The sequence below is a fragment of the Macrobrachium nipponense genome, chromosome 36 (genome assembly GCF_015104395.2).
Source record: "Macrobrachium nipponense isolate FS-2020 chromosome 36, ASM1510439v2, whole genome shotgun sequence".
NCBI classification, from domain to species: domain Eukaryota; kingdom Metazoa; phylum Arthropoda; class Malacostraca; order Decapoda; family Palaemonidae; genus Macrobrachium; species Macrobrachium nipponense.
In genome coordinates this window covers 3,202,321-3,229,166 of record NC_087220.1, presented here as the reverse complement: position 1 = coordinate 3,229,166, position 26,846 = coordinate 3,202,321, and the positions used below count along the sequence as shown (strand labels likewise).

Genomic DNA, 26,846 nt, shown 5'->3' with positions numbered 1-26,846 from the left:
GCCAGTCAGCCTAGCAGCATCATCATCATCAGTGTTTCTATTTGACGAAAACGGTGGCTACAGGAGCGTACATACTATTTAAACGAAAACTATCCATTTTCTGTTTATGAAAGGAAGGAAGGAACCAAGAGATCAAGTAGACAAGACGATGATGCGTCGTCATCTATTTTTTTGGAATATTTAGTTTGAACCGGTCTTGGCGGCATAACAACGCCTATTTCCACCACATCGAGTCGTCGTCTGAGGTGAGGTTTAACGGTTAGAAAATTCGGTTTCATTCAGTACCTTTGTACATTGTTTATCCAGCTGACTGACCCAAGTGAAAGACATCGATTGATTTTCATCATATTAATAATATGACCTTTTTTCATGCCAGCATGGGCGAGTCTTGTCTAGATAGTACTATTAGCAGCGACAACCTTTTTTTAGCACATTTTGTCTCCATTTTATATTTATAGAAAAAATGATCTGAAGTAACGTTTAGAGAGAGAGAGAGAGAAAGCAACATATGCCATTAATTAATTTATATAAGATATACTACTCGTATATATTACTCATCCCAAGAGCTCCTTAGTCCCATGACGAGCGTTTTAACCTCACTGGGGCTGAAGGAATCGTTTGTAAATATTTAGAATTCTCGAAATTTTCTTATAAACGTTCAGAAAAGAACATAAGGCCTGAAGCGAAGATCGCCTCTTCATTTCATTGGTCTGTTTTCTTTTCTTGGATTCTTTCTTTACTTTAGCATTTGTTTCGTCCACGTTTCATTTCATACATAAGTGAAAGTATCTAGGTACTACCTACTCTCTCTCTCTCTCTCTCTCTCTCTCTCTCTCTCTCTCTCTCAGAGGCCGCTGGGTGCTTGCTTGTTACGAAACAATGAACGTGAGCAGCACCTTCAGACTTAGCTTAAAACGGTCCACATAAGAAAGGCTTTAAACTAAGGAAATCATAAATTTGTTTCATAGGGAAGTAGTTTCCATTGGTATCTGTATATGGAAACCATTCAAAGGTAAACTAATCTTGTAGGTAATTTATGAAGAATATTTTAAAATATGAGTCAATGGACTTGGAACAATACTTCACGGCAGATTCATGTCAGTTTAGCCTAGATGCAACAAAAACATCTTTAATTTGTACAGAGACTCCTTGCCAACTCCCCCCCCCCCCCCCAACCCTCTCTCTCCCGTGTGGTTATACATTAAACAAGACTTGCGGTTAGATATTAGCATGCAAGTTTAACTCTCTCTCTCTCTCTCTCTCTCTCTCTCTCTCTCTCTCTCTCTCTCTCTCTCTCCGGCCAGGGGATTCAGAGAATGACATTGGCTTTGTTCGTACTATTTTTTCTTTTTCTTTTTTTATGTTTACAATGAATGTACCAGTGTTTATTTTTCTTAATCACATACTTTTCCTTCACACTGGATAAAATTCAGTGTGCTGACATCCTGATCACTGAAATACGTGAGAAATTGCACAATACGACAGTGTTGCAAGCCATCCAAAATTCTCCATAATGTGAAGGATATCGATATCATCATTTTTTTTTTCGTCGAACGAACCAACTATTCCTTCAGACTGGAAGAATTCAATATTAACATTCTGATCACGGAAACCCGTGAGAAATGGCAATATATTGCAATGTCGTTGCAATACGACAATGTTGCAGCCCAGCCAAAATTCTCCAACATGGCATGGCTATAGTTTCAGATATTCTTTCGGGTCCAAACCGACTTATTATCCTTCAGACCGACAGAACCCAGTCAGCTATTGGGTCTCATATGATTCAAATACCATCGAAATGGCAGTATACGATATCATCCCTATAGCCTCCTAAGGATTTGTTCGTAAGCCAAATCGATCTTGCTTCCAAACTGGATAAAACGCAGAATATTGATGATTCATACCATGATGCTCCCATAATGGAAGCTGTTATGCCTTAGTCCTCTAAATAGTGTGAAATTGAATATCGGTAATTATCAGTAATTATGGAGAATAAAAAGAGAGATTGTCGTAAAAATATGTGAATTAATTCTTTCAGAATTAAATTCATATCAGTTGAGATAGTTATTTCCAAGTGGAAAATGTTCTGTTATAGTGTAATTGTAATAACATAATATATATATATATATATATATATATATATATATATATATATATATGTGTGTGTGTGTGTGTGTGTGTGTGTGTGTGTGTGTTTGTGTGTATGTAGTATGTATGTATGTATCCGGATCCCAAGAAGGAGCAGTGAAGAGGGAAGAACTGGAGTGAGATGGAAGTCACGGGGCAATGTTTTGAGTAAAACGCTGACGAGGTTGTCATGAGGTCAGCAGCAGCAGCAGCGCAAGAGACTCAACAGCCCGAGCAGAGCAGAGCAGAGCAGAGCAGAGCTGAGCTGAGCAGAGCAGAGCAGGTCATAGTCATGTGGTACTAAGTCTGTCGTCAGTTATATATATATTATTTAATAATCATGTTATCCTGATCTAAAAGACGTTAATGCTTCTATCAAGTCCGATGTGACTTTTTGGTCATTTTCAAGACCTAATTTGATGCTCTTCTTGTCCGATGATTCTTGCATCAAGTTCACGTATTTCTTTCTGTTAGTGAGTTCGTTTGTGCGCCCGTGTAGTACTGAAGTGTAAGGCGCGTTTGTTTGTGTTGTCTCTCTTGACCAACCGGTGATTGCTTGAAAAGCATCACAACATAATGATATCCTGATAAGGATTGTTTTATTTTTAGGGTAATTAATACAGCACTGTCTATTCTTTTCTGAAAGACAAAATCTGCTTTTTTGTGTGATTTTTACTATAATAATAATCCAGGCTCTTATTTATTGGGTTTGCTCATATGTGTATTTGGATGTCTGTGTTTCTCACATCATTAATTGATTAATAATCTGAAATATTTTCATTTTAGGGCGCTGATGCCCAGATCGAGTGGAGGAAGATGATCATTCTCTCTCTCTCTCTCTCTCTCTCTCTCTCTCTCTCTCTCTCCAGGGAGATCATAATATTAGCATGTACTACTACCGTTCTGGTGTGGTGCGGTGGCTAATAATTAGGCCTAACTGAAGATAAATTGGTCATGTTTTAGGTGTTAAGAATGTGAACGTCCATTTCGCTTCATACATTAATACAAATGTATGAGGTTTATGGTTGAATTTATTACAGCATCGGTAACTGAAACGCTCGTCTCTGTTCACAGAAATGAACCTGTTCATTCATCATGATTATTCATTGTACTTCATTCATTTCTCATAACAAACCAGATTGGAATATGGAATTCAAATCTCTCTCTCTCTCTCTCTCTCTCTCTCTCTCTCTCTCTCTCTCTCTCTATCTCTTTTGAATTGTGGCTTTGCTCACAGAGTGTTAGTTTTATTCACTGTGAATTATGAAAACTGACAATTTTTTGAGCTTCTCCTTCAGTACCATTCTCGTATTGGACAATTTAGACCAGACAAGGAGAACTGCTTCGACGGATTGTTTAGGCCTAGAGTTTTTTATGGTCTTTTTACATTTATCCGGTGGCCTCTTTACTACCCGATTATATTCATTCTTGCAGAGTCATGAGGCCTACGTATGTGTCACATGGGGAGACATCATTTTATTTCCAGAAAGCCTTCTTATTTCTTGGTTCTGTAGCTGCCGTTGTCTCCAAAGCCACAGGGATGAGATGTAGAAAAGACACAGATACTGTTACTCACGTCACACTTTATTAAAATTTCATATAAAATTCAAGTTGATGTCACAAAACACTTTAAATCAACTTAAACCTTTAAATTCACGTAACACAAAGCACTACAACTTAATTTGACCATTACTGTAAGGGCTCATAGTTGGTCAGTACTCCAAGACCAGAGAACCAATGATGAGTACCATGCTAGTAGTACAAGGCGACGAGGTTGAAGAAACTGAAAACAACAAAATATACAAACTTACTAAAACTGTTAGATAGAAATTCCATAATAAACAAAGAATTAACAATTGTTTGAATATAACAACAAAGCACCACATACATGAAATAGAATATATACAAATTTCAGTAAAGAAATAAACTTACATTTGTGTTACTCTAAGTTACATCCAATATAAGCGAAACGAATTTCCAAAAAAGTGTTCTTAACACTTTGAAGAATTCTTCTACTCTGTCAGTCATCAAAAACCTTGATCCTAAAGAAAAGTTTATTTCCAGAAACTCATACCTGTTTCAGTGTAGTTCCAACACTGATAACAACCAGCATAAAGAGTCTGTTCAAGAACTACTCAACAACAAGTAACATAAATGAACAAATTACAGAAGTAACAATCCAAAGTAGACTAAACAATGTTTACATGTAAAAATGGACACAAAATATCTATAACACAACCCTATTCACCAAGTTGAAAAACGAAACTTATTAAATAATTATATATACAACTGGTTTCTATAAAAAGCTGCGTTTACATTCTCGGCCCTATAAACAAATTATTTGTTTATCAAAATCAACCATATCTATAAATGCAGGTGATATAAATAACATCTATAATAAATGCAATATACTCTCAAGTCTTTTGATCCACATGAAAGTAACTGTTATAATCATTGCTCCTCTCGTGCAAGGAGAAGAACAAGCTTTTGAATGGGTCGATGGAGCTTTGATGGTTGTGTGTTTAAGACTACACTTCTTACAAAACCAGTTCTGTCCTTTGCAGTGCTGATAACATGAATCATCATCCAGTTGCTCCTTAACTGATTATCATCTTTTACAAGGACAATATCACCAGCCTGAAGGTGACGCTTTTCCTTGTTCCACTTCTGTCTCTTGTAATGATGATAAATATTTATTCGCCATCTAGTCCAGAATAAGTTAGCCAAGAATTAAACATTGCGCCGCCTCTGTCTCAGATACATATCTCCTTTCTAAAAAAAACACCAGGTGGTGTCATCATAACACTTGATTTCTGTGTGAGAAGCTGTGCTGGACTAAGTGGTTGTAAGTCCTCTGGGGTATCATTGACTGTGGTCAATGGACTGTCATTTACTATAGCCTCAACTTTTGTGAGAAGAGTGCATAACTCTCATCATCCAGTCATCCAGCATGTTCTTTGAAGAGAGGAGTCGAGAACCTTCTCACAATGCTAATTTGACGTTCCCACACACCTCCCATATGACTAGCTGTAGGGGGATTGAAGGTCCAGCTGATGCTTTCTTTTGAGAGGAAAGCCCTGATCTAATCTTCATTTATCTCTTGCAGTGACTTCCTCAACTCCTCAGCTCCATGAAAGTTTGTCCCATTGTCACACCAAGTCTTCTTTACATTTCCTCTTCTAGAAACAAACCTTCTTAAAGCATTTATGAAGGATGGTGTGTCTAAGGAATTCGCTGTCTCCATATGAATTGCTCTGGTAGACAAACAGGTAAATAATACACCGTACCTCTTCCTGGTTTGCCTTCCTTCTTTGACTTCCTGTGGCCCAAAGAAGTCAACACCTGTGTCTGTGAATGGAACAGCTGGAATTACTCTTTCAAATGGTAAATCAGCCATCTTCTGGTTTAGAACCGAGTTTCTCATTTTTCTACAAATGACATATCTTTGTAGAACCTGGCGGACACTTACATTGGTATGGATAACCCAGTGAAGATCTTTTGCTATCACATGGGTGCGTTCAGCATGAGCTAATTTTTCATTATATGCAATGAATAATCATAGTAGTGATATGACTCAGTCTAGGTAATATCATTTGATGCTTTTCATCATCTGAACTGTCTGCATTGGAGAGCAGTTCATTAACGTGAGGAAGCTTGTCTTGAGGATCAATGAAGGATCTAGTTTATAAATACTACTGCTGCTACAAAGTCCTTTGCCCTGCCCCATGACCCTTTGCTTTTTTGCAAGTGTCTCTTCCTCACTAAAAGCTTTCTTCTGGATATATCTGATAACATCTTTTCCAGCAACATATTCATCTGTTGTAATTGAACCAATAAGTCTAGTTTGTTTCTCAGATTTCAGTATGAAAAAAAAGAAGAATAATACTCAAGAAACTTGTCAACAGCATTTCCCTCCTCATCTTCTGGATGCACTGTAAAAGTTTTAGATCCTTCCAATTCAACATCATCTTAGGGCATGTCATTTTTCCACAGCTCCTCTGGTCCTCTAAGAAAATATGGGCCATCAAACCAAATGTCATTGTTCAGCATTTGCTGACTTGTGAAAGCTCTTGATGCAATATCAGCAGGATTCTCTTTACTCTGAACATATCTCCACTGTTCATTTTCAGATAAATCCTTAATTACTATCACTATTTGCTACAAAGATAGGAAGCCTTTTTACTATCACTAAAAATATAGTGAAGAAGTGTTGTAGAATCTGTGTGATAGAATGTCTGGTCCAATGTAATCTGCAGCTCTTTCAAAGTGTGTTGTGCTAGATTTATGGACACCACTGCAGCTGTCAATTCCAGTCGGGGTATGATTGTTGCCTTTACAGCACACTCTAGACTCTCCCATAGGCAGAGCAGTAGAAATCCTCCCACTGCTATCGGAAAGTCTTAAGTATGCTGCAGCACCATAGCCTTCATTACTAGCATCTGAAAACATGTGCAGCTGTGTGGAAGTTACTCTACCAAATTCTTTTGGTTTGACACATCTTGGAATCTTTGTCAACCATCAAGCCTCCTTCTCCAGGGGGCTTCTGGTATTCTTCGGGAATAACATCCTCCCATCCCAAGGTGTTATCCTGACAAACTTCTCGAAGAATTCTCTTAGCTGGCGAAAGAAAAGGAGCTACAAAACCAAGAGGATCATAGAGGTAACATACTGTTGACAAAAGGCCTCTCCTTGTATGTGGTTTTGGGTCCAAGCTTGCGGAGAAAGTAAAGTAGTCATTTTCAATATTCCACTGAAAACAAAGAGCTCTTTCTGCATGAGGATCTTTTGAACGGTCCTCTTGCGCGATTGATTTCAACACCAGCTTGCTGTTACTCACAAACTTTGTCAGCCGAAAACCTCTTTCTTTCAACGCAGCTGTAACATCTTTCACAAATCTTAATGCCTGCTCTTCTGAAGGTTCAGATTTTTAATTATTATCCACATAAAAATTAGTCTTAATGGTGCATTCTATATCTCGACCATACTTTTCCTTGGCATGGTCAGTTGCTGCCCTCAAAGCGTAATCGGCGATGCTCCAAAGATGTGAACACCCATTTGATACTATTTAAGTTTGCTTTCAAGTTCACCACCGTGCCACCATAAGAATCTAAGGTATTTATGTTGGACTTTTGGTCCCTGATCTTGGTAAAACATAGATTCTATGTCACCCATCAAGACCACCCTTTCTAGACGAAATCTGATGAGAACTCCAACCATGGAATTAGTCATATCAGGACCTTGCATCAACTTGCCATTAAGGGAACTACCTGGTATTTAACACTACAGTCAAAGACTACTCTAATCTTATTTATTTATTTATTTATTTTTTTTTTTGGATGGTAGACACCATCATGAGGTAGATGCCATGTAGGCTGTTCATCTTATAACCGATCCTCTGGAACCTTATAAGCATATTCTTTCGACACCAATTTCTCAACTCCACATAATCTTCTTGGTACTTTGGGTTTAGTTTAATTTTCTTCTTTGCCATTGTGCTTGTTTCACTGCCTGTTCTCTATTGTTTACCAAGTTAACTTTATTGGTTCTAAATGGTAGGGGAAGCTGGTAGCGTCCATTAGTAAACTGAATGTTTTCTGCCACTTCTTTGAGGAACTGTTGATCTTCTTGTGAAAGACTCTTCACATCAGGAAGTCTACCAACATCTTTCTCACTAAAGTCTCTTTCAAACATATGGGTCACAGCTGCAGGATGAATCCACTCCTTTACCCTTTCAACTTCCTGAAGACAGACATGGTGACATGAAATACTGTTCTTCTCTGAGGAGTATTTAGAATGTAGAGGGCCACTAACAGTCCATCCATGGTGGTAAAGAACTGCAACGGAATCTTGACCCTTGACTGGAAGCACCTCTAATGGTTGCAGCGCTTTAGAGGAATTGCTGCCAATCAATAAACCAATCTCCAGATCTTTTCTATTATCAGGAATCAGATCAGCAACATTCCTCAGACCAGCTACCTTTTTGAGCAATTCTGGTTTTGGTATCTGTTGATGACTCACTGGGATGTCTTGACGAGCGAAGGCTTTTGTCAGATCAGTAGTGTTGTTTCCTTCCATATCTGTAACACACAAATTATTAACTGCCAAAGTATTCACAATAATTACCCCATGCATGGTTTGGAGCTTTAAACATGTCTCTGTTCCAGGTGCACCTATCTGCTCTTGTAAACTCTCTGTGATGGAACAACCAGTGCTGCCATTATCAAAAAGGTATAAGTGTCCAAAACTACTTTGTTTCCTTTCTGATATACTTTTACTGGAAGAATAGGCTGTAATATTGTATTTACTTCACTGACATCATTGGTAGTACATGTGCTAACAATAATTTCACTTGCTACTTTGCTAGACGAGCTATCATTCTCTTTGTGTAGCTTGAATCCTTCGATATGCAATGATGTGAAATGCCTCTTACAGCATGTCTTACAGTGCTTCTATTTCATACATCCTTTAGAAGTATGGTTGAGACCAAAGCGTCCAAAGCATAACCTTCTCTCCCTAAGGAAATCTATTTTTTCTTCAGAGGACTTCTTAGCAAAATTCCAATATTCATCAAGATCATGGTTTTTCTTCCACATTGAACATTTCTCTTTCTCAGACACTATTGATGTCTTCCTATTTTATGGATTCAGTTATGCTTGGGTAGCAAAGCTTGAACTTTTTTTTTTTGTTAACAGTATTTGAGCTTGAAGCCTTACACTCTGCCTCCAAAGGGCCCTGCTGACCTAAGCCTACCTGCTTTGTACCACACTGCAGAAAATGCCTTCCAAACAGCAAAATCCCTCTCAGAAATAACTGGAAAACTCTGAAAAAATCAAAGAGACAAATGGTAAATGATCAAGAATCTGGGACATGATCAAAGGACTACAGGAATCCCTAGACAGTCTTAAAACTGTGGAAACAAATAATCTTTCACGGATCTGGGATGCGATCAAAGGAGTGCAGGAATCGATAGACAATCTGTGGTTGGTGTCATGGACAGGGTAGGGTCTCTCTCCGGTCAGAACTTCTCTTCAGCAGGTCACAGACTTCTTAGTCTTTCTTCGCCAAGAGAAGCTCCTTGCTGTATCTGCAGTTAAAGGCAACAGGTCTGCATTGGGCCTAGTCTGGAAACTGAGGGAGTTGGATATTTCCTCTATGGAGATATCTTTGCTCAGGAGGAGCTTTGAGACGTCTTGTCCAATAAGAGAACTCATGCCCCCTGAGTTGTCCTTCTTATGAGCCTCATTGAGAGTCATCAGACAATAATCTGACCCTCCAGACGGTCTTTTTGCTTACCCTGGCATTGGCGAAGAGAGTAGGAGAACTTGTGGGGGTCAGTTACACTCGATTTCGTCCCAGATTTTGTAGTGAAGAACTCAGAACCCTTCAGTCCTTGACACTAAGTTCGAGTCCTTTACGATCCCCTCTCTAGAGGACTTCTACGGTAATGACCCTGACGAGATGCTGCTTTGTCCTGTTAGAGTGCTACGGCACTATCTGGAGAGAACTCGACATCTCTGGCCTGACTGTTAAGGCCTCTTTATTAGCACCGAGGTGACCAAGAAAGAAATGTCTAAGAGCACTATTTCTTTCTGGCTTTATGAAGTGATCAAGAAAGTGTACTCCTCTGTAGGAAAGAATGGCACCAGTACCTTTCGCCTGAGTGTTCACAAAGTCAGTGGTATTGGCCCCTCCCTCGTGTTCTGCAACAACCTGTTGGTTCCTCAGGTACTGAAAGCTGGGGTGTGGTCTAATCAGACCACTTTCACTGCTTCTTACCTTCAGGATATAGCCCATAAGTCCTAGGACACTTTTTCCTTGGGACCCGTAGTGGCTGCTCAACAAGTTGTGTACTTTACCCAGCTCCTTTAAAAGGACATGGTTGTATCTCACCTTTTGTGAGCGGTATAAATGAAAGTGTGAATGTAAGGGTGACTGGCTCTCTTCTTTCCTCTTTTCATTCCTCACTCTTCCTTTGCGCAGAGTCATGTCCATCACAAGCTGGAACTGAAGGCCTGTGCAGGTAAGATTACAGGTTATCGATGGACTCTGTTAATGGCTATCCAGTTTTATGGCGCTTGTTTAATCACCATAAAATTGGCAATTTATACTGCCATAATGGGCTGAGTTTCGGTTAACAGCGCCACAACATACCTAAGAGGTACCATTAACCGGTTATCAGCGCCATTAACCCAAACTTGGCACCATAAGCATCATAAATTGCCATGTTGTGGTTAATAGTGGTTTTCGCTCATCAGCAGCACCCTGCTGAGAATGGAACCACTGCCGATAACCGGGGACTGCTTGTATATGATAGAGTAACCTTTCTATAACTTTTTTATTAAATTACAGAAGCATATATATCCTCCCCTTTCCCTAGCAAGGGGGGAACGGGGGTCTGACAATAGACAAACTCAATTCTTGTATTTGGCTAAATGTCTCTGACAATAAAGTTTTTGTTTGCTTTTTCATTGTCTTCGTCGCAATTGGCACATAGGCCACTGCAATGATTCAGAATGATTTTTCAGACAAACATAGCAATTTTTCGTCTTCTATATATTTTTTTTTTCTAATTCGTAAAATGTTTAACTACTAGTTGTTAAAGCTGAATTGGAGTGAATGTTAAAATCTTTGCCTGCCCTGATAGCTTTGCTTCCAGGGTAAAGAGAAGAGTTCCTCTCTGAACCAACCCTTGCAGTGACAAGAAGCAATTCGTCAAGCAGTAAATCTCTGTTTGTTGACACAGCTAAAGACTTCCATCCCTCATTGCAACAGGAATCAGAGGACCATCCATAACCTAGGAAGTTATCTCTTCCTCTGTCTAAATGTGTTGTCTTCCATTTTATATGGGCTTCATGTTTGAGACACAGTCAGTGTTGTGGAGTGTTCTTGGCCTACTTTGAAGTAAAGATAAGTATATAAGAAGAGCCTCTTCCTCCTTAGTTTTCAGGTTTTTTGCTATTCATACCCATTCTGCTATCGGACTATGGGAGGCGTAAACAATCTTTGCTTCTTATCATATTTTTTGTGTAAGTTTTAAAAATGTCGAAATTTTCAGTACCTTCAGACCATTTTTAGTGGCTGGCATGGCATTGCGGAAGGAGGCATTGGATGTTCTCCTGTTATTGCTCCTTCATTTCAGTAAGGTGTTGATTTTGAAGAGCCAGGGTGTACAGTGTACCAGGAGCACCCATCAATCTCAGTGGATGGGTCATGACTTTATTTCAGTGTAGGTGTCAGTGTTTCCTGGTGGTTTTATTTCAGTGCTGCACCCGGGGCAAGGATGGGCACCCATCGCACTTTGCTAACTATAGGAGCATTCCCCTTGCAGCAAAGTTCCCCCTAAGTAGGAGGTGACCCTTGGCACTACCACCACTCCACCCTGAGTTAAGATGACTCCAACCAGAGGCAGTAGCTATTCATCTGCATAGCTCTCTGATAGGAATGACAAGCATTGTTTTTTCAATGCTAGCAACAACTTTTCTATTTCAAATTCATTACATGACTTAATGCTTTGGAGTAGAATATGTTCTTGATCCCACCTTCATTCACTATGAAGTCAGCATCGATAACCGAAACTTGGTCCGTTATGGCACCATAAATCACTGATTTTATGGCACTAGACGAGTGCCATAAAACCAGATCGCCATAAACTGAGTCTGCCAATAACCAGGGACTGCCTATAATGACTGGGTTAGTCAAATATACAAAAATTATATTTCTATAATAAAATAAGGTTTTGTATATACTACTTACCAGTAATTATATGACTGGAGTGTACCCAATTCCACTCTGATGGACATTATTCATGAAACAGAATGAAGTAATTAGCTAACGTTCCTAGTATCACCATTATGGGATGTCACTGTATACCTACACCAAGCCATCTAAATTTGAATTTAGGCTGCCATACATGTTGAAATGTTAGCAACATAATTACTGGATAAGTATATACAAAACCTTATTTTATTTCAAAAATATCATATTTTTAGTTCATATTAATGTGGACGTACCCAGAACATTAACAGTATGGAAATTCAACTGTACAGAACTTGTGTTTTCAGATTCATACAGGGACATAGAAGACAGGAATGGGAAAAATTAAATTTTTGCACACATGTTTAGCACTGCATTAGTCTAACATTTGCACTGAATTTGCAATTGCTAAGTGTATAATATCATTGGTACTGCATTGTGTATAGTAAATTTCTATGTGTTAATGAAGATCACTTCTCTTTGCCACAGATAACCTGTTTTGTTATAAATGATCGCTGATAATCTGTGAAGGAACACGTTTTCTTCATATCAAGTTAATTTTCCTCAATAACATCCTCTAGGTAAGTGATATAAAAGAGAAGTATTTGCAATAAGAGAGAATTGAATCGTGATTCACTTAATGACACAATTGCATTGTTGAAGACCCAGGTTGTGAGTTATTCAAGATGTACTGACTGACATTTTTGGCAGGTGTCATCTTGTTACTTTGAGCTTTTGTTTTAAATGTTAACTAACCACAAAGTACAAATAATCTATTGTTCCTACACAACACACAAACCCTAGGAATTGTCTTCAGCAAAGCTGGACACTGCCATTAAACTCGACCCTACTTGACACTTGCTTCACTTTGTTTGCTTTGTTAAACATCACTCCTTCTGGTGCGGTTCATATTCTTTTTTTTTTTTCAAGGGTCTTACCAAGCAGTTATTGAGCTGTAGGATGCTTACCCCGGTAGACCAAAATTCAAAATTTTGTGGTGGCGTCACCATCGCTAGCGTAGGTGGCAGGTAACCGCCCACTTCCGGTAAACAGGTTTGACGACACCAAACCCCTCAATTCGATTTTTGCCAGCTTCCATGTAACATAGGTGGTTTTTTTCACTTACCTGTGATTCTGTGACATACTATTTCATTGTGGCTTTGTTTATTTCAATTATCTTAGGTATTTTAATTATTTTTACTGCCATTTATTCTCAAAATTTCAGATTCAGTTCATCTGGGGTTTGGTTTTGCTCCGATGGGTGTATGTAATACTAGACTAGTTAAGGAGATTTGTGATTCCCACTCTGGATGCACTAAATTTCAGGGTCAGGGGTGTAATGGAGAGTTAACATGTTCTGAGTGTCAGGAAAGGGAGGAAGAGAAATGGAAACTATGCGTTCCTCATGCTGAGAAAATTGCTAAAGATAGGAAGAGGAAGGCAGTCCCTAGAGCTGAAAGTAAGGCTATACAAACCCTCTTTCCTTTATATTGAGAATTACTTTCACCGTAGGCTAGGATACGGCCATTAAATTCTTGAACAGGGGGGTTAGGCAGTAACTACTGTCTGGTAGGCAGGTAGGCCCACCTGTCCAGATGTAAACACTCCACTTTGATTTTGGCTGTCTTCCAATAAATATGTATGTTTTTGAACTCTTGCTGACTAGCTGTTGATTATGATTTTCCCAGAAGGATTTTTCATTTATTATTTTTAGTAATAAATGAAAAAGGCATTATCCAGTGATGAAACTCCAGGATAAAAGCAGCAAATGAATATGATTTCCAGCAGAGGAACAGTGCACATACTCGAGGACCAATATCACAGCATGCTACAAGTTAGGAGAGCCAACACGAAAAGATATCCAACCATCTACTGCTTTATCCAACTATCACCTCTGCGTACACCCTTATTACATATTTCATATTTTTGCCCTTTAATGTCAGGGCGAGACAGTGTATTCATTTGAAATTTGCGCTTACACTTTGGAAATTACCAAGGGGAACATCTGAGGTTTGTCCTTTGTTTTTCTTCTGGTATTTCCTCTTCTCTTTCATCAGCTTATTGGACGACGAGAGAGGGGGCCGTGTGGTGTTGGTGTTTGAGGGATCTCCTCTCATTTCGGAGAGCAGAGGAGTATCCTTCTTTTTGTAATCATATTTTCTTTATTTTACAGGCTAACAGAGGTGATAGTTGATTAAAGCAGTAAATGGTTGGATATCTCTTCGTGTTGGCTCTCCTAACCTCGGACTTGTACCTGTAACTCGTAGCATGCTGTGATATTGGTCCTCGAGTGTGTGTACTGTTCCTCTGCTGGAAATCATATTCATTTGCTGCTTTTATCCTGGAGTTTCATCACTGGACAATGCCTTTGCAACTGCCCTGTGATTATTAAATCTACTTCTGCTGGTAAATGTGTCTCATCCTGTAGAAGGTAGCTTTGCAGAATTTGGAGAAGTCGAAGTCTTCCTATTTGTAGTCATCATATTTTCTTCAACCTCCACCCCTTTGACCTCTAATGCTCCCTACCTAAGAAGGAGAAGGTAGTCTCCCCCTCTAAGAAGTTTTGTCATGGGACTTCTAAGGGTCTGCCTCCTCTGTTGTCCATTGGCTCGCCTGTTTTTTCTGGAACAGGAACTGTCACGCTGTCCCCAGGGTCTAGCATGTCGGGAGCTGTAGAAGTGCAAACTTCAATTCACACTTCTGTTGCTAGTCCTAGAAGTTACACCGAGAGGGGCGAGGTGTATTGGAGGGATCCTGGAAGGATCTTAGGGTCCCATCTGATATATGTCCACATCATGCTAGAAGGATCTTCTGTCACTGATGGAGAAACCTCTCACCGTCTCGACATCTGGTGTTTAGATTCTTAGGATTCGAGCACCTGGAGACTATGTTCTCCCTGGCTTTTTCGCTCCTTTGGACGGATTTCAATTTGTTGTCCCCTATGGGTTCTTGCATTTTGGGAGCCTCGAGTGGATATTCTGTTGAACTCTACTCGCATTCAAGTCTTAAATACTTGCATATAGGGTTTTTATGCTTGTTCCTCCTCAATTTCTACCGGAGTTTAGGAGGGGCCCCTCCCGACGATCGTTTGATGAAATTTGGGGGACGTGCTGAGCGCTTAAATTCTTTCGATTTTCTAGCCCTATCTGAGTGTTTTGGTCATCTATGATCTGCAAATACTTGGGAGAGACGAGAATTCCCGATTATTGTTATTACAATAGACAGGAATCTCGCTGAATGCTTGAATTCCTTGGAATTTCTGGAATTCTTAGATTGTTATAGTTTTCTGTGATTCCAAACACTTGGATGAGATGGACACCCCCAATAATTGTTATTGAAAAAATTGGGAATCTCGCCAAGAGATAAAATTCCTTGGAATTTCTACCGTCTCAGAGTTATTTGGTTTTCTGTATTTTCCAAACACTCAGGCACTGGGTATTCCCAATAATTATAACAATAAATGAAAGTCTTACCAAGCTGGCACATGCTGAGTGCTTGGCTTCATCATATTGCCGAGCACCAGGGCGAGACAAGGCCCACTTATTGACTTGCAAAAGTCGGGTTTCCTCGCCAAGCATGGGAAGTCTTATGAATTCTAGTGCTTGCTGAGTGCTCACTATCACGAATGTTTGCATAGCGATAGGAGCCTTTACCAGTACAGATGAGTTCACTCTTCAGTCTGGGTTGGAGTTATGCAAATCTTGGTCATGTCTTGGACCTTAGGGTCCGAAGACGTAGGACAGCAGACACAGAATCTCTCTTTATTCTTCTTGGAGCTTTGGCCTCAAAGGAGAACTGTTAATTAGAAAGAAGTGATAGATCTTTGTTGATGATTACCATTCATAATTATGTAGTGGTGATCTGCTCAGCTCACTTGACTCCGCTCGGCCGAGCTGAGTGCTCAGCTCTACTGAACGAACTCTCTGCTCTTGTTCAGTGTGGTCCCTTGCCATGATAGCACCCTCCCTGCCCGTGTTTCAGTGAGTTTTCACAGGGGTCATCGTCTTTGTCATCTCACTCCTCACCTCCCTCTTCAAAGGCTTCCACAGCCTAAGAAAAGGAGGGTAGTTTTTCCACCCCCAAGAAGTCTTGCTTCAAGACTTCTAAGGATTTGGACCCTTTCCCCTAGGGAAGATGCAGTTGGCTGTCTCTTCAGCTCACCTGCTCCTTCTGGAGTGGGAACCAAGACACTATCCCTAGAATATTGTGTCTCGGAAGCCCCTGGAGTTCAAACCCAAGTTTGTTATCTTGTCTCTGGTTCCAAGGGTGTGACTCATGGAAATGGGGCTGTGTCTGGTACTCTTGTACGTGTCTCTCCAAGTGTACAACCTCCAACCCTGTTGTACACCCATAGTCAGTGATGGGTAGTCTTCTCTCCATCATGACTGTGGTGCAGGGCGAGAGAAGGGACTGAGCCACTTTGGTGGCTCGGACCCACCTGTGAAAGGCAGGAATGGTTATTCTTCAAGTGCCAAGATCGATGTCATTGTCCCTTGGGACAAGGCATCTGAAAGAGATAGGAGGAGGTTCTCTGTTTAGTCTTCTTTTTGAGATTCGATCACAGAGAAGATAGATGCGCGTAGTAAGACGTGGCAAGTTCTCACCAGCTTTTACTGCATTTAGCTCTGCACAACTTTCGCTCGCGTTTGAGCGAACGAAATTGTTGTAGGGAATGAATGCTTCGTTTAACAGAATTCAGAGAAGAGCGGTCAAGAACAGTCAATCCTCCTCTCTTTTTTTCCCCTCTACTTTCTACTATGTTTTTGGTTCAATCTTAGGATCTTACTGAAGGTACGTCAATCTGTTCAGGAAAGATAGCCGCGAGAAGTTTGAATGCCTCTCCAGTGCTACTTTCTTGGGAAAAACCAGTTTGGCTTGAACTAGTCATGTCCGATGTCCTGTTATCACTATAGAAGACTCCCTTTGGGACAGCTTCACATTCACTCTCTTCATTAGAGTAATAGGCGCATATCTGTAAGTTAATTCTTTTGATATGTGACTGAGATGAATACTATCTTCTAATTAACCTGAAACTCAGGATGGCCTTTCAGGCCTCCCAAGAGTTTCCAATTTTAGTTCTGAGACGACTATTAGTATTGTTTGACAACAGCACCACAACATTTGCATTATCACCAAACAAAAGGGTTTGTTTCTCCCCCATTTCAGTAAAAATGCAGATTCTCAAGTGTATCTCTTTGTGCTCGATGCTTCTAAGCCGAATGCATTCCAATATGGAATGCACAACCAGGCAACTCAGTATAAGGAGTCGAGCAAGGGGCAGAGTACTGCCTTTTCTCTGAGATTCTATTCAGCTTAATATTGATTCTCCTCTATCGAGGATTAACTACCAATTCGAATCTCTCTGCCCAGCCATCACAGACTTAGGTCTCTGGTTGGCTTGGAATTCTCGCATAAGGCCCATGTCTCGTCCTCTACTTTTGCTGTTGTGAGAATTTTCAGACAGAGATATATCTCATTAGACTCATTATCATTTTTCTGTTTACCACATAGTAGTCTTCAGTTCCATTATACCTGCCCCACTGGCCGCTGCGATGACGTAGAATGATTTTCTTCAGTTAATTTGAGCTTTTTCTTCTAATATGTATTTTCTAATTTGTAAGGTGTTCAATTATTCTTTGTTCATCCCAAATTGAAATTGAATAACGGAAGACTTCGCCTGTTTCCTGCCCAACTAACTCTGCTTCCAGAGTAGATAGAAAAGTTCCTCCCTGATCCAACCCACAAAATGCAGTTCTTCCGGCAGTACAATCCCTGTGTTTTCATTACTAAAATACTCTCCGCCTTCATTGCAAGCACCAATTTTCTCACCTATGAGCAATGAAATAGCCGAATAACTTTTCATCTCTGTAAAACACCAGGGATTAGAGCTGTCTTCACTGGTTGGTGTCATCGACAGGACTTTTTCTATGATTAGAATCTTGAGAGTTCACTTCTCTCCGATTCAACTGTGAAGACGTGGGTCCACATTCACCTTAGTCATTCACTAAATAGTATTGTTTCTCATTCATTGAGATTCAATTACTGATGAGAAACTTCTGTCTTACCATCACAGGGTCTTCAGTCTCTAGAAAGCATTTAATTCTCATCTAATGTGCACATACCTCACGAGAATCATCATCTTGTCTCTCAATATCATTGGCAAAGAAGATAGACGATTTGCATGGTTCATTCTCAGCTTCACTCTTCAAAATGCGGGTGTCATGTCGTGACTACATCTCAGATGCACAATAAGTTGGCATCTGTTGACGAGTTTGACTTCTTTGAAGGATCGAAACCCTTCACTGAGTGTTGATACCTTTATCCACTGCTGACTTCCAATGCAGAAGTGTCTAAAGATGTGTCTTCTTCTGAGTCCTATGAGATTGTGAGAAACTCATCTGCAATTTGATACATCCATTGTACGCTCTCTCAGAGAGCGAGCAGCACCAGTGGCTTGGTACTTATCACTCTGAAAAATGTAGGACTAGAAGAAAGATGCGGTCCCATTACAACCACATTTATGTCTTTCTTCCTTTGGGTCTGCCCACAGGTCATTGGAACCTCTTTTCCTTGGACCAGTGGTGGATTCTCACAATTTGTGTTTGCTTACCTGGCTCCTTCAAGAGGACAAGTTGCATCTCACCTATGGTGTGCGGTTCTGGAGGTAAGAAGGATGCGAGACTGGTCTCTCCACCTTTCCCTCCTTTTACCTCTACTCCTTTTCTTTCAGGTTGAGGATAGGACTGGAACTTACACTTGCTGGTTAGGTTTTTGATGCAGTAAGCTTGCACATCGAGTTTGCTTTCTATTTTCCTTATCAGTGTCTTCCCAATGTAATGGACCGAGGGTTTGTATATCATGTAGGAAATAATCAAAGTTTTTGTAAGTAAATTGTATTTTAACTAACTATACAAACCTGAGGTCCTTTACATTAATGCCCACCTCATGCCACCCTTCAATCTGAAGCCTGGGCCGTAAGGCAAAATGGAGTGTTTACATCCAGGCAGGTGGGTCTTGTTCAAGAATTTAACGGTCGTATTCCAGCCAACGCTGAAAGTAATTCCTAATGTAATTGACCTCAGGTTTGTAGAGTTAGGAAAAATACAATCTACTTCAAGAAATTGTGATATTGGGAGGCCTGTCTGTTCCCTTCAAGAATTATTTTACCAACCAGTGATAATAACAAGAAATAAAAGCTATTCCACCTGCTGCTTAAGCAAGTTCCTCCTTTCTCCCTCATCTTATTTCATTAACCCTTCTACGCAGGAAAGAAACAATGCTCATACAAACAACCAAATGACTTCTTTGGTCCCGTGCTAAAGTATATTCTGAGTGGTTGGCTCGAGTTCCTTTCTGGGCAAGAAAGCGCTATGCCATGAATGGCAGGCGGATGGTTAGCTTGCCCACAGGTTGGGGGTTGGGTGTGTGTCTAGGTGAATGACCGCTGATCAAAACATAAAGTTGCTTGTACCTTTACTTTCTCTACCTCACTGTTGTAAAATGTTATCATTTCATGTCTTGATATAATACATATTTATTTACTTTTATCTTATGGTACTACAAAACTGAATATTTTTTCTTGGATGCTACTGAATTTCTTCAAGCAAAATTCTTCTGACTTGGGTGATAGGTTTCTGTCTCTGCTTCTTGGAGGTAATTTTCCTATAGGGGTACAACTTGCCTAATTCTTGGCTACGTTCCTATTATCCTACCACATGGTAGCTGCGAAAGAGAGAGAGAGAGAGAGAGAGAGAGAGAGAGAGAGAGAGAGAGAGAGAGAGAGAGGAGGCTTTGGGAAAAAAATCCTCTGCCTGCACCTAGTTAATTGCAACTTCCACCACTAATACAGAACTTTTTAACCCATGTTAGACTATGCAAACGGAGCCTGGCACTGCCTCTCTTGGACAAATTGCTCTTCCTACCTACCTGATGCTGTTATGTAGTAGCAATGAAAAAACAAGCCAAGTGTTAGTTTATTTGTCTCTCTCTCATAGGCTAAATATTGGCATGCAGTTCCCTAAAGATTTCCTACCTGTAACTAAAAGAAAGATGGCAGCCAGAATTTTGTTTTACCCCTAACAATAGATACAATAGTACCTCAGACTTCAAGCTTAATCCGTTCCAGAAGGCTGTTTGAAATACAATATGTTTGGAATATATGAAACAAATATCCCCATAAGAAATAAGGGGAATCAGGATAATTCGTTCCAGTCATCCCAAAAAGTCCCCCTTTTCACATTTTTGCCCATTATTAATGAGTTCAAAAGTTAATTTAAGAGTGAAAAGTAATAAAACAGTACATTATATGATTTCTGTACTAGACTCTCCCATATTGAATTATCCAGTACTGACAAATTAACCAGTTTTGATGTAAAATCTTAATTTACTAGTTCCAATTGATGACTTACCTCCTTTGCATAAAAAAATTGTAAGTTCACATTTACTGGTAATTTTTATGAACAAATATTTAGTATGGCTATGGGTAACCCTCTTTCGCTACTTTTGTCTAATATTTTCATGGAGTTCTTTGAGTCTAGACTTATTCCAAGAAATTCTCTAAAGTGTTTTGTGATAAATATGTAGATGACTGTTTTTGTATTGTAAAAGAAAATATAAGTATACAATTAATAATCTTGTACCATCTGTAAAAGTCTTTATAGAATATATAGAAAATAATTGTATACCATTTTTGGATGTCTTAATTGTTACAAATAACACCAGTTTTTGTTTTAAAGTATATAGGAAACCCACAAATAGTTTGTCATATATCCATTTTTACTCTAACCTTGCTTAACAAATTACGGTATCAATATTTTCCAATCTGTATATTAGAACTCTCAGAATTTGTAGTCCTGAATTTTTGGACGATGAGTTTAAAATTACTGATAAAATAGGAAATTCATCATCTTATCCCCATATTTTTTTGAACTTTGTAAAAATAAAGCAAAAAAGACATATTACAATCCAATTAGTAGTAACAAAGAACTTAAGAATATTCTCTATGTACCATTTCATCCTACGTTCATTCCTACTGTACCCATTTTGAAAACTATTGATATTAACTTAATATTGAAATATAATAACATTTTGAGAAATAAACTAATTAAGAATAGCTCGCCAAATTCAAACAATATTGTATACAGTATTCCTTTTAAAGAATGTAATAAAATTTATATATGGCAAACATCGTAAGATCTATTGGTAAGATGCTCTCTCTCAGCACATATATGCCATATCAAGAGGCTCAATGATAATGGAATTGCGAATCATTGGCTTAAGACAGGCCATGCTATTAACTGGGATAGTTCCTCAATTTACAGGGTCAAAGATCAATGTAAAAGGAATCTGTTGGAGTCTGTTTTTATTGAAGCCACGTCAACAACGAATTGAAATCTCCATCCTGGATTGTCCCTTCATCCTCTTTCCTTGTCTCTTTTGCTTAAAGAACACACCGCCCAGAATAACAAACTGTTTTTGCACAGAAAGGTCTGTCATCTTTTATATTCAGTGTGAACTTGAAAATGTAGAATAAACTACAAAAGTCTTTGTTCCAATTCCCCAGTATTGATGTGTGCATGTATATATCCAAATGTCTGAATCTCAGAAGCCAGCAATAAAGTTTGTTTTGCTCCAAACCTTTCAAACCTAAATTACTGAATCATAACAAGAGGTCTAGAACTGAAAAGAGGAAGCTTGGTAGTAGGTGCGTACCACCTGTTTTATAATCAAGCCTCTTCTTTCTTGTATTGCTGTTCTGCCTCTATCTTCCCTACTGCTCACCAAAACCTCTGTTTTATTCACATTCACCTTCAAGGTACCCCTCTCTTAAGACTCCTGCCACTCTCCAACCCTTCTCTGTAGGTCTTCCATATTTTCAGCAGCAATCACCAGATCATCAGCATACAACAGCTCCCCTTGCTCTTCATTCCCGACCTCTTCACTTAACACACCCATGACCAGCACAAACAAAAATGGGCTTAATGCTGACCCTTGTGTAATCCAACACTAACCTCAAAGTTTTTTGTTTCCCCAACTGCTGTTATTACTTTTGTGCTTGTTCTTTGACATATCATCTTGACCAAGCTAACCAACTTTTCTGGGTCTTTCCTCTTCCTCAGACACCAAAACAACACTTCTCTTGAGATTTTATCGTATGCTTTCTGTAGGTCAAGACATCAAGGATGCATATTTTCAAATACCCATCCACCAGTCCTCTTCCAAGTACCTCTGCTTAATCTTTGGTTCAGAGCGCTTTGTTTCAGGCTCTGAACTGCTTACCGCTCGTTTGTCTTTGTTCAGTTTGGGCCATGGGCCATTTCACCTGGTATATGTTTTCTGAGGTATCTCAATGATTAGCTAGTCTTGGCAAGCTCTTGGTCATAGACTGACTTCTCGAGTTTTGTCAGGACCTTTGTATAGCAATCAATTTGAGAATTCTGATCTTACACGAAAGCAGAGGGTAAAGTATCTCTTATCCGGCCATGCTGACAGATGTGGTGGCAGCAAGAGCCTACCCCTCAGACTCGCATATTAGCAAGTTCAGAGAGGCAGTGCAGTTATTCCTATCTCAATAGAAAGAACCAGCTCAGCAGTGACTAGTTATTCTCAGTCACCTGTCATCCTTGCAGAAGCTGGTTCCTCATGAGCAGCTTCACCTTTGTGTTGTTCAGTGGAGGATGAAGGAGTTTTGGTCTCCCATTAGGGACTTCCCATTCTTCCTGATTCCTTTCTTGGAGGAAGTAAGGAAGGACTTATCCTGGTGGTTAGAAGACAGGAACATTTTAATAGTAGTGCCATTAGGCACTTACAATCCCGAGATGCTTCTGTATTTGGATACATCAACCAAGATAGAGAATGCACACCGGGAAGAGTTGCTGATTTCAGGTGTGTGGAACAAGACCTTCATACACCTTCACATCAATATTCTGGATCTCAAGGTGGTATTTTTGGCTGTACAAGAGGTTCAGGATCCAGTGACGGGGAACTCCGTAGTGTTTATATCAACAATACAATTGTTCAGTATTGGCGTAGGTTAACAAGCAGGTGAATTGCCTTTCCTTCAGCTCCACATGTTAGTGGTGCAAGTTCACAAGTGGGCGGAAGCACACTCAGTAGAACTGTCATCCAGGCAAATCCCAGGGAACCAGAACAGAGCAGCAGACAAGCTTAGTTGCAAGGGTCCGGAAATAGGGACAGAATGGTCCCTACACCCAAGACATTGCAGAAAGATTGTTCGATTTTGGGGGGCTTATCAGCTATAGACCTCTTTGCAACCTGTCACAATGGAAAGCTCCTGGTGTTCTGTTCTGTTGTGCCAGACCGTCCATGGACAGCAATAGAAGACACTTTCCAACACCCATGGTACAATCTCCAAGGCCTATGCTTTTGTTCCATTTTGTCTGATTCATTGGGTGATCAGCAGGGTCATGATCACCCCAAATCTCAGATGACCCTGGTTGCTCCCAAGTGACCACTTGCCATGTGGTATCCGGACCTGATAGCTGTACTTTCCTAGGTACCAAGAGATTTCCCCTTGGCACAACCTGCTGTGCCAGCTGCTCATAGAGAGGTATCACCAGGCTGTGTGAGAACTGTCACTTCACGCCTGAAGACTATCCAGCGTCTCGTGCGAGCGAAAGGTTTTTTCTTGTCACACTGCGACCAAGATGTCTGGATACCTTTGTAAATCTTCAGCGGCTGTGTACCAGAGGAAATGGGTCGTCTTCTGTGATCGGTGTCGTTGATGGGGTATCTCTCTGGTTGGATCTCCTTTTCAGCATGTTACAGACGTTCTTGTCTTTCTTCTCTGAGAGAAGTTTCTCTCCATGTCAGCTATCAGGGGCTACAGAGCTGCCCTTGGACTAATCCTTTGCTTGAAGGGTTTGAACCTCTCCTCCTTGTGGAGATCTCTGGGAATTCAGCCCCCCTGAGTGGGATGTGACTCTTGTCTTACAGAGCTTGACTTGTGCACCCTAGCCTTTTCGAGAGTTCTCAGACAGGGAACTGACCTTCAAGACTGTGTTCTTGCTTACCCTGGCATTGGCAAGGAGAGTTGGTGAACTTTCCTTCAATGTTAAATACTTAAAGGGATGAGGATCTGCTGTGCTCAAGTTTGTCCCAGAATTCGTAACGAAGATTAAGAATTTTTCAGTTCCTCACACCAGATTCAAGTTCTTTTCGATCCCCTTCCTAGAGGACTTAGCTGGTAGTGATCAAGACAATATACTAGTGTCCAGTTCGAGTGTTGTGGTGTCATCTAAAGAGGTTTCGACATCTCCATCCTGAGTGTCGATGACTCTTCATTAGTGCTGGCTTGACCAAGGAAGAGGTGTCCAAGAACAAGATTATTTTCTGGCTTAGTGAGAAAATCGAGATCGTGTTCTACTTCTGACGAGGTAGTTAGGAGAACCTTCTGAGTAAGAGCTTACAAGGTTAGGGGCATTGGTCTGTCCCTTGCATTCTGGAAGAACCTGTCAGTTCCACAATTACTAAGGGTGGGAGTGTGTTCATGAAAAACTACATTCACATCCTTCTACCTTTGGGATGTTGCCCATGGGTGCATGGACACTTTTTTCCTTGGGTCCTCTGGTGGCTGGTCAACAAGTTGTGTACCTCACCTGGCTTCCCTAGAGAGACAGGTAGCATCTTGCCTAAGTTGTTCAGTTACAAAGAGAGAGTGTGAGTGAGTGATTGGTCTCCTTCTCTCCCCTTTATCTTTTTATACCCTTCCTCACCTGTAGGGCAGAGGGAAGGCTGGCGTGTGATGCAGGTGAGCTACATAACAGAGTTCTGTACCCTATTTGTAATCTAGAAGTCTGTAGGTTAATAGATGCATGTCCATCCCCTCTCTCTAGCAAAGGGAGAGCGGAGCTGACAATTAAATAAAACCCATTGGTTTTATTGTTCTTTTATTGTCTCTAAGAAGAGGGGTTCATCCAAACCCTTTTTGAATAACGATGCTATACATACCCATTAATTCACAAGGCCCAGAAGACTGGTAGTTGAACATCACATAACCTCAACAGGTCAGAGGCACAGGACTCCTTCCTCTGCTCTACATGACTAGGAAGGAGGCCTAGGTAAATTGAGGTTCCATTCAGTTCAGAGATTTACTGAGAATCCTTCCATAAAAAAAGTAAGTTTCCATTTGTAAAGACCGAAGGTTTATATTTGTTTAGGAACAAACTACAAATGTTTTAAGCAATTTGTATTTTTCTGAACATACAAACTTGAAGGTCTTTACATAAATGTCCCACCTCTGCTACCTGAGCCAAAAGGTTAAAGTGAAGCATAAGGATATGGGTGGGCGGGACTCCCACCCTACCGTTGATAGTTAACTACCTTATTTAAAGTTAAACGGCTGTTTTCCCAGCTTGTGTTGCAACTATATCCATATGTAAAGACATTCAGGTTGTTATAGTAGGAAAAATACAAATTACCTAAAAAAAATTGTAATCATTCCACCTTTGCAGCATTGAAAACCAAAAAGCTTTTTACTGTATTCATTTTTATTTATGTATATACATTCATGTAGATTTTGGTGGGCTGGAGTTAAATGTAAATATATTGCCAAGTCGCAACCCATGCATATGCAGATACACTAATCGAGGAAATTCTGTAATATGAAATTTTCATAGGTATACAAACATAAACCTTATATCATATCTACCATCGCAGCCATCCCTCTTTGTTCATCAGGCCAAAACAAGAAGTGCTCTGTGATGGCATATGAGTGAAGGGAATTCCCTTACTCACTCTTCTTAACCATCATTTAACCCATTTCCAACATGCACTGAATGATACTCCTTCATAAAAAGCTCTGGTTCGTTTAGCTCTGAAAACAATGTCATATTTGAAGAAATGTAGCAGCATGTACCTTCCAAGACTGTCATCAGTGTTGCTAGTCATAATAGCTACTCATGTATTGTATCCACAATAACAATCAGTGAAATTAATTTGAAAACTTTCATCTCTCTTCAAATTACTACTCAATTCACCATTACTATTATTTTATTATTATCTACCGCATCTGTGGATAATACAGTGTTATGTATAGCTGGATCACATATAATTAAGCATTTGCTGTGTACTGTACCCTTCCTGCTGTTACCCCACAAAACTCTTGTGCTGGACTCTTGCATTTTCTATTCTTGTCATTTGATTTGTTAATAAGATATGTTCATAAGTAATTTGTATTGTAATGTCAAGCTAAGAAGGTTCACAGATGTGAGGTGGTGGGCATCAATATTAACTGTTAATCGATTGTTGCCTCAGGAATGTTTTGATGCTGTGTCTGGACAACATCTGGTAGGATTGTATTCATGTTTGGATAGAACTATCAAGTGCATGCTTTGTTAATCAGCCTGAGACCTTTATGGGAACCTGAATTGAATTTGATCTATTATTTTGCTGCTTCATTTCTGGCATTATGTTTCCTAACTGTGTTGCATTTTTTATTTCAGATTCTCCCTCAGAAAAACTTTCCTTCCTTCGTCAGTATTGATTAGCATCAGGATTTTGGGAAATGCATGTTGTTTATTGGTACTACATGGAACATTACCAATAGCAACTCTTAAAGTGTATGAGACAACAGTGAATTATTGTACACGCATTTAACAAATTTAAACAACAAGTAAAGTTTTTTGTATATTAGATTCATACATCAGCAGTGAAATCTGGTTGTAGTATTTCAAGATATTGTACTTAATTTTTAACAGATTTATTCAGTAATTATTTGTAAACAATTCTGTATTAAGAGTTGTGAATTGAACACATTGTCATTACAGAACAGGACAGGACATTAGGGCTAAAATGAATCCAGAACATTCTTTAGAATTTCCTTTGAAAAGTGAAACTGAAGGTGCATTATCACTACCTTCCATAAACCAAGAAAACAGCAACATGGCTGCCTTTAGTGGAACCAGTGATGGAGACTTTTTGTCTCTGGATCCATTGATGGACATCAA

At 39.8% G+C, this 26,846-nt stretch overlaps 1 long non-coding RNA gene across 1 annotated transcript; it reads left to right on the top strand.

Annotated features, from left to right (window-relative positions):
• LOC135203264 (uncharacterized) lies at positions 1-26,846 on the top strand. The gene is made up of 3 exons (XR_010311886.1): positions 1-245; positions 12,370-12,461; positions 26,343-26,846. It is a non-coding gene; the product is annotated as an uncharacterized LOC135203264 (long non-coding RNA).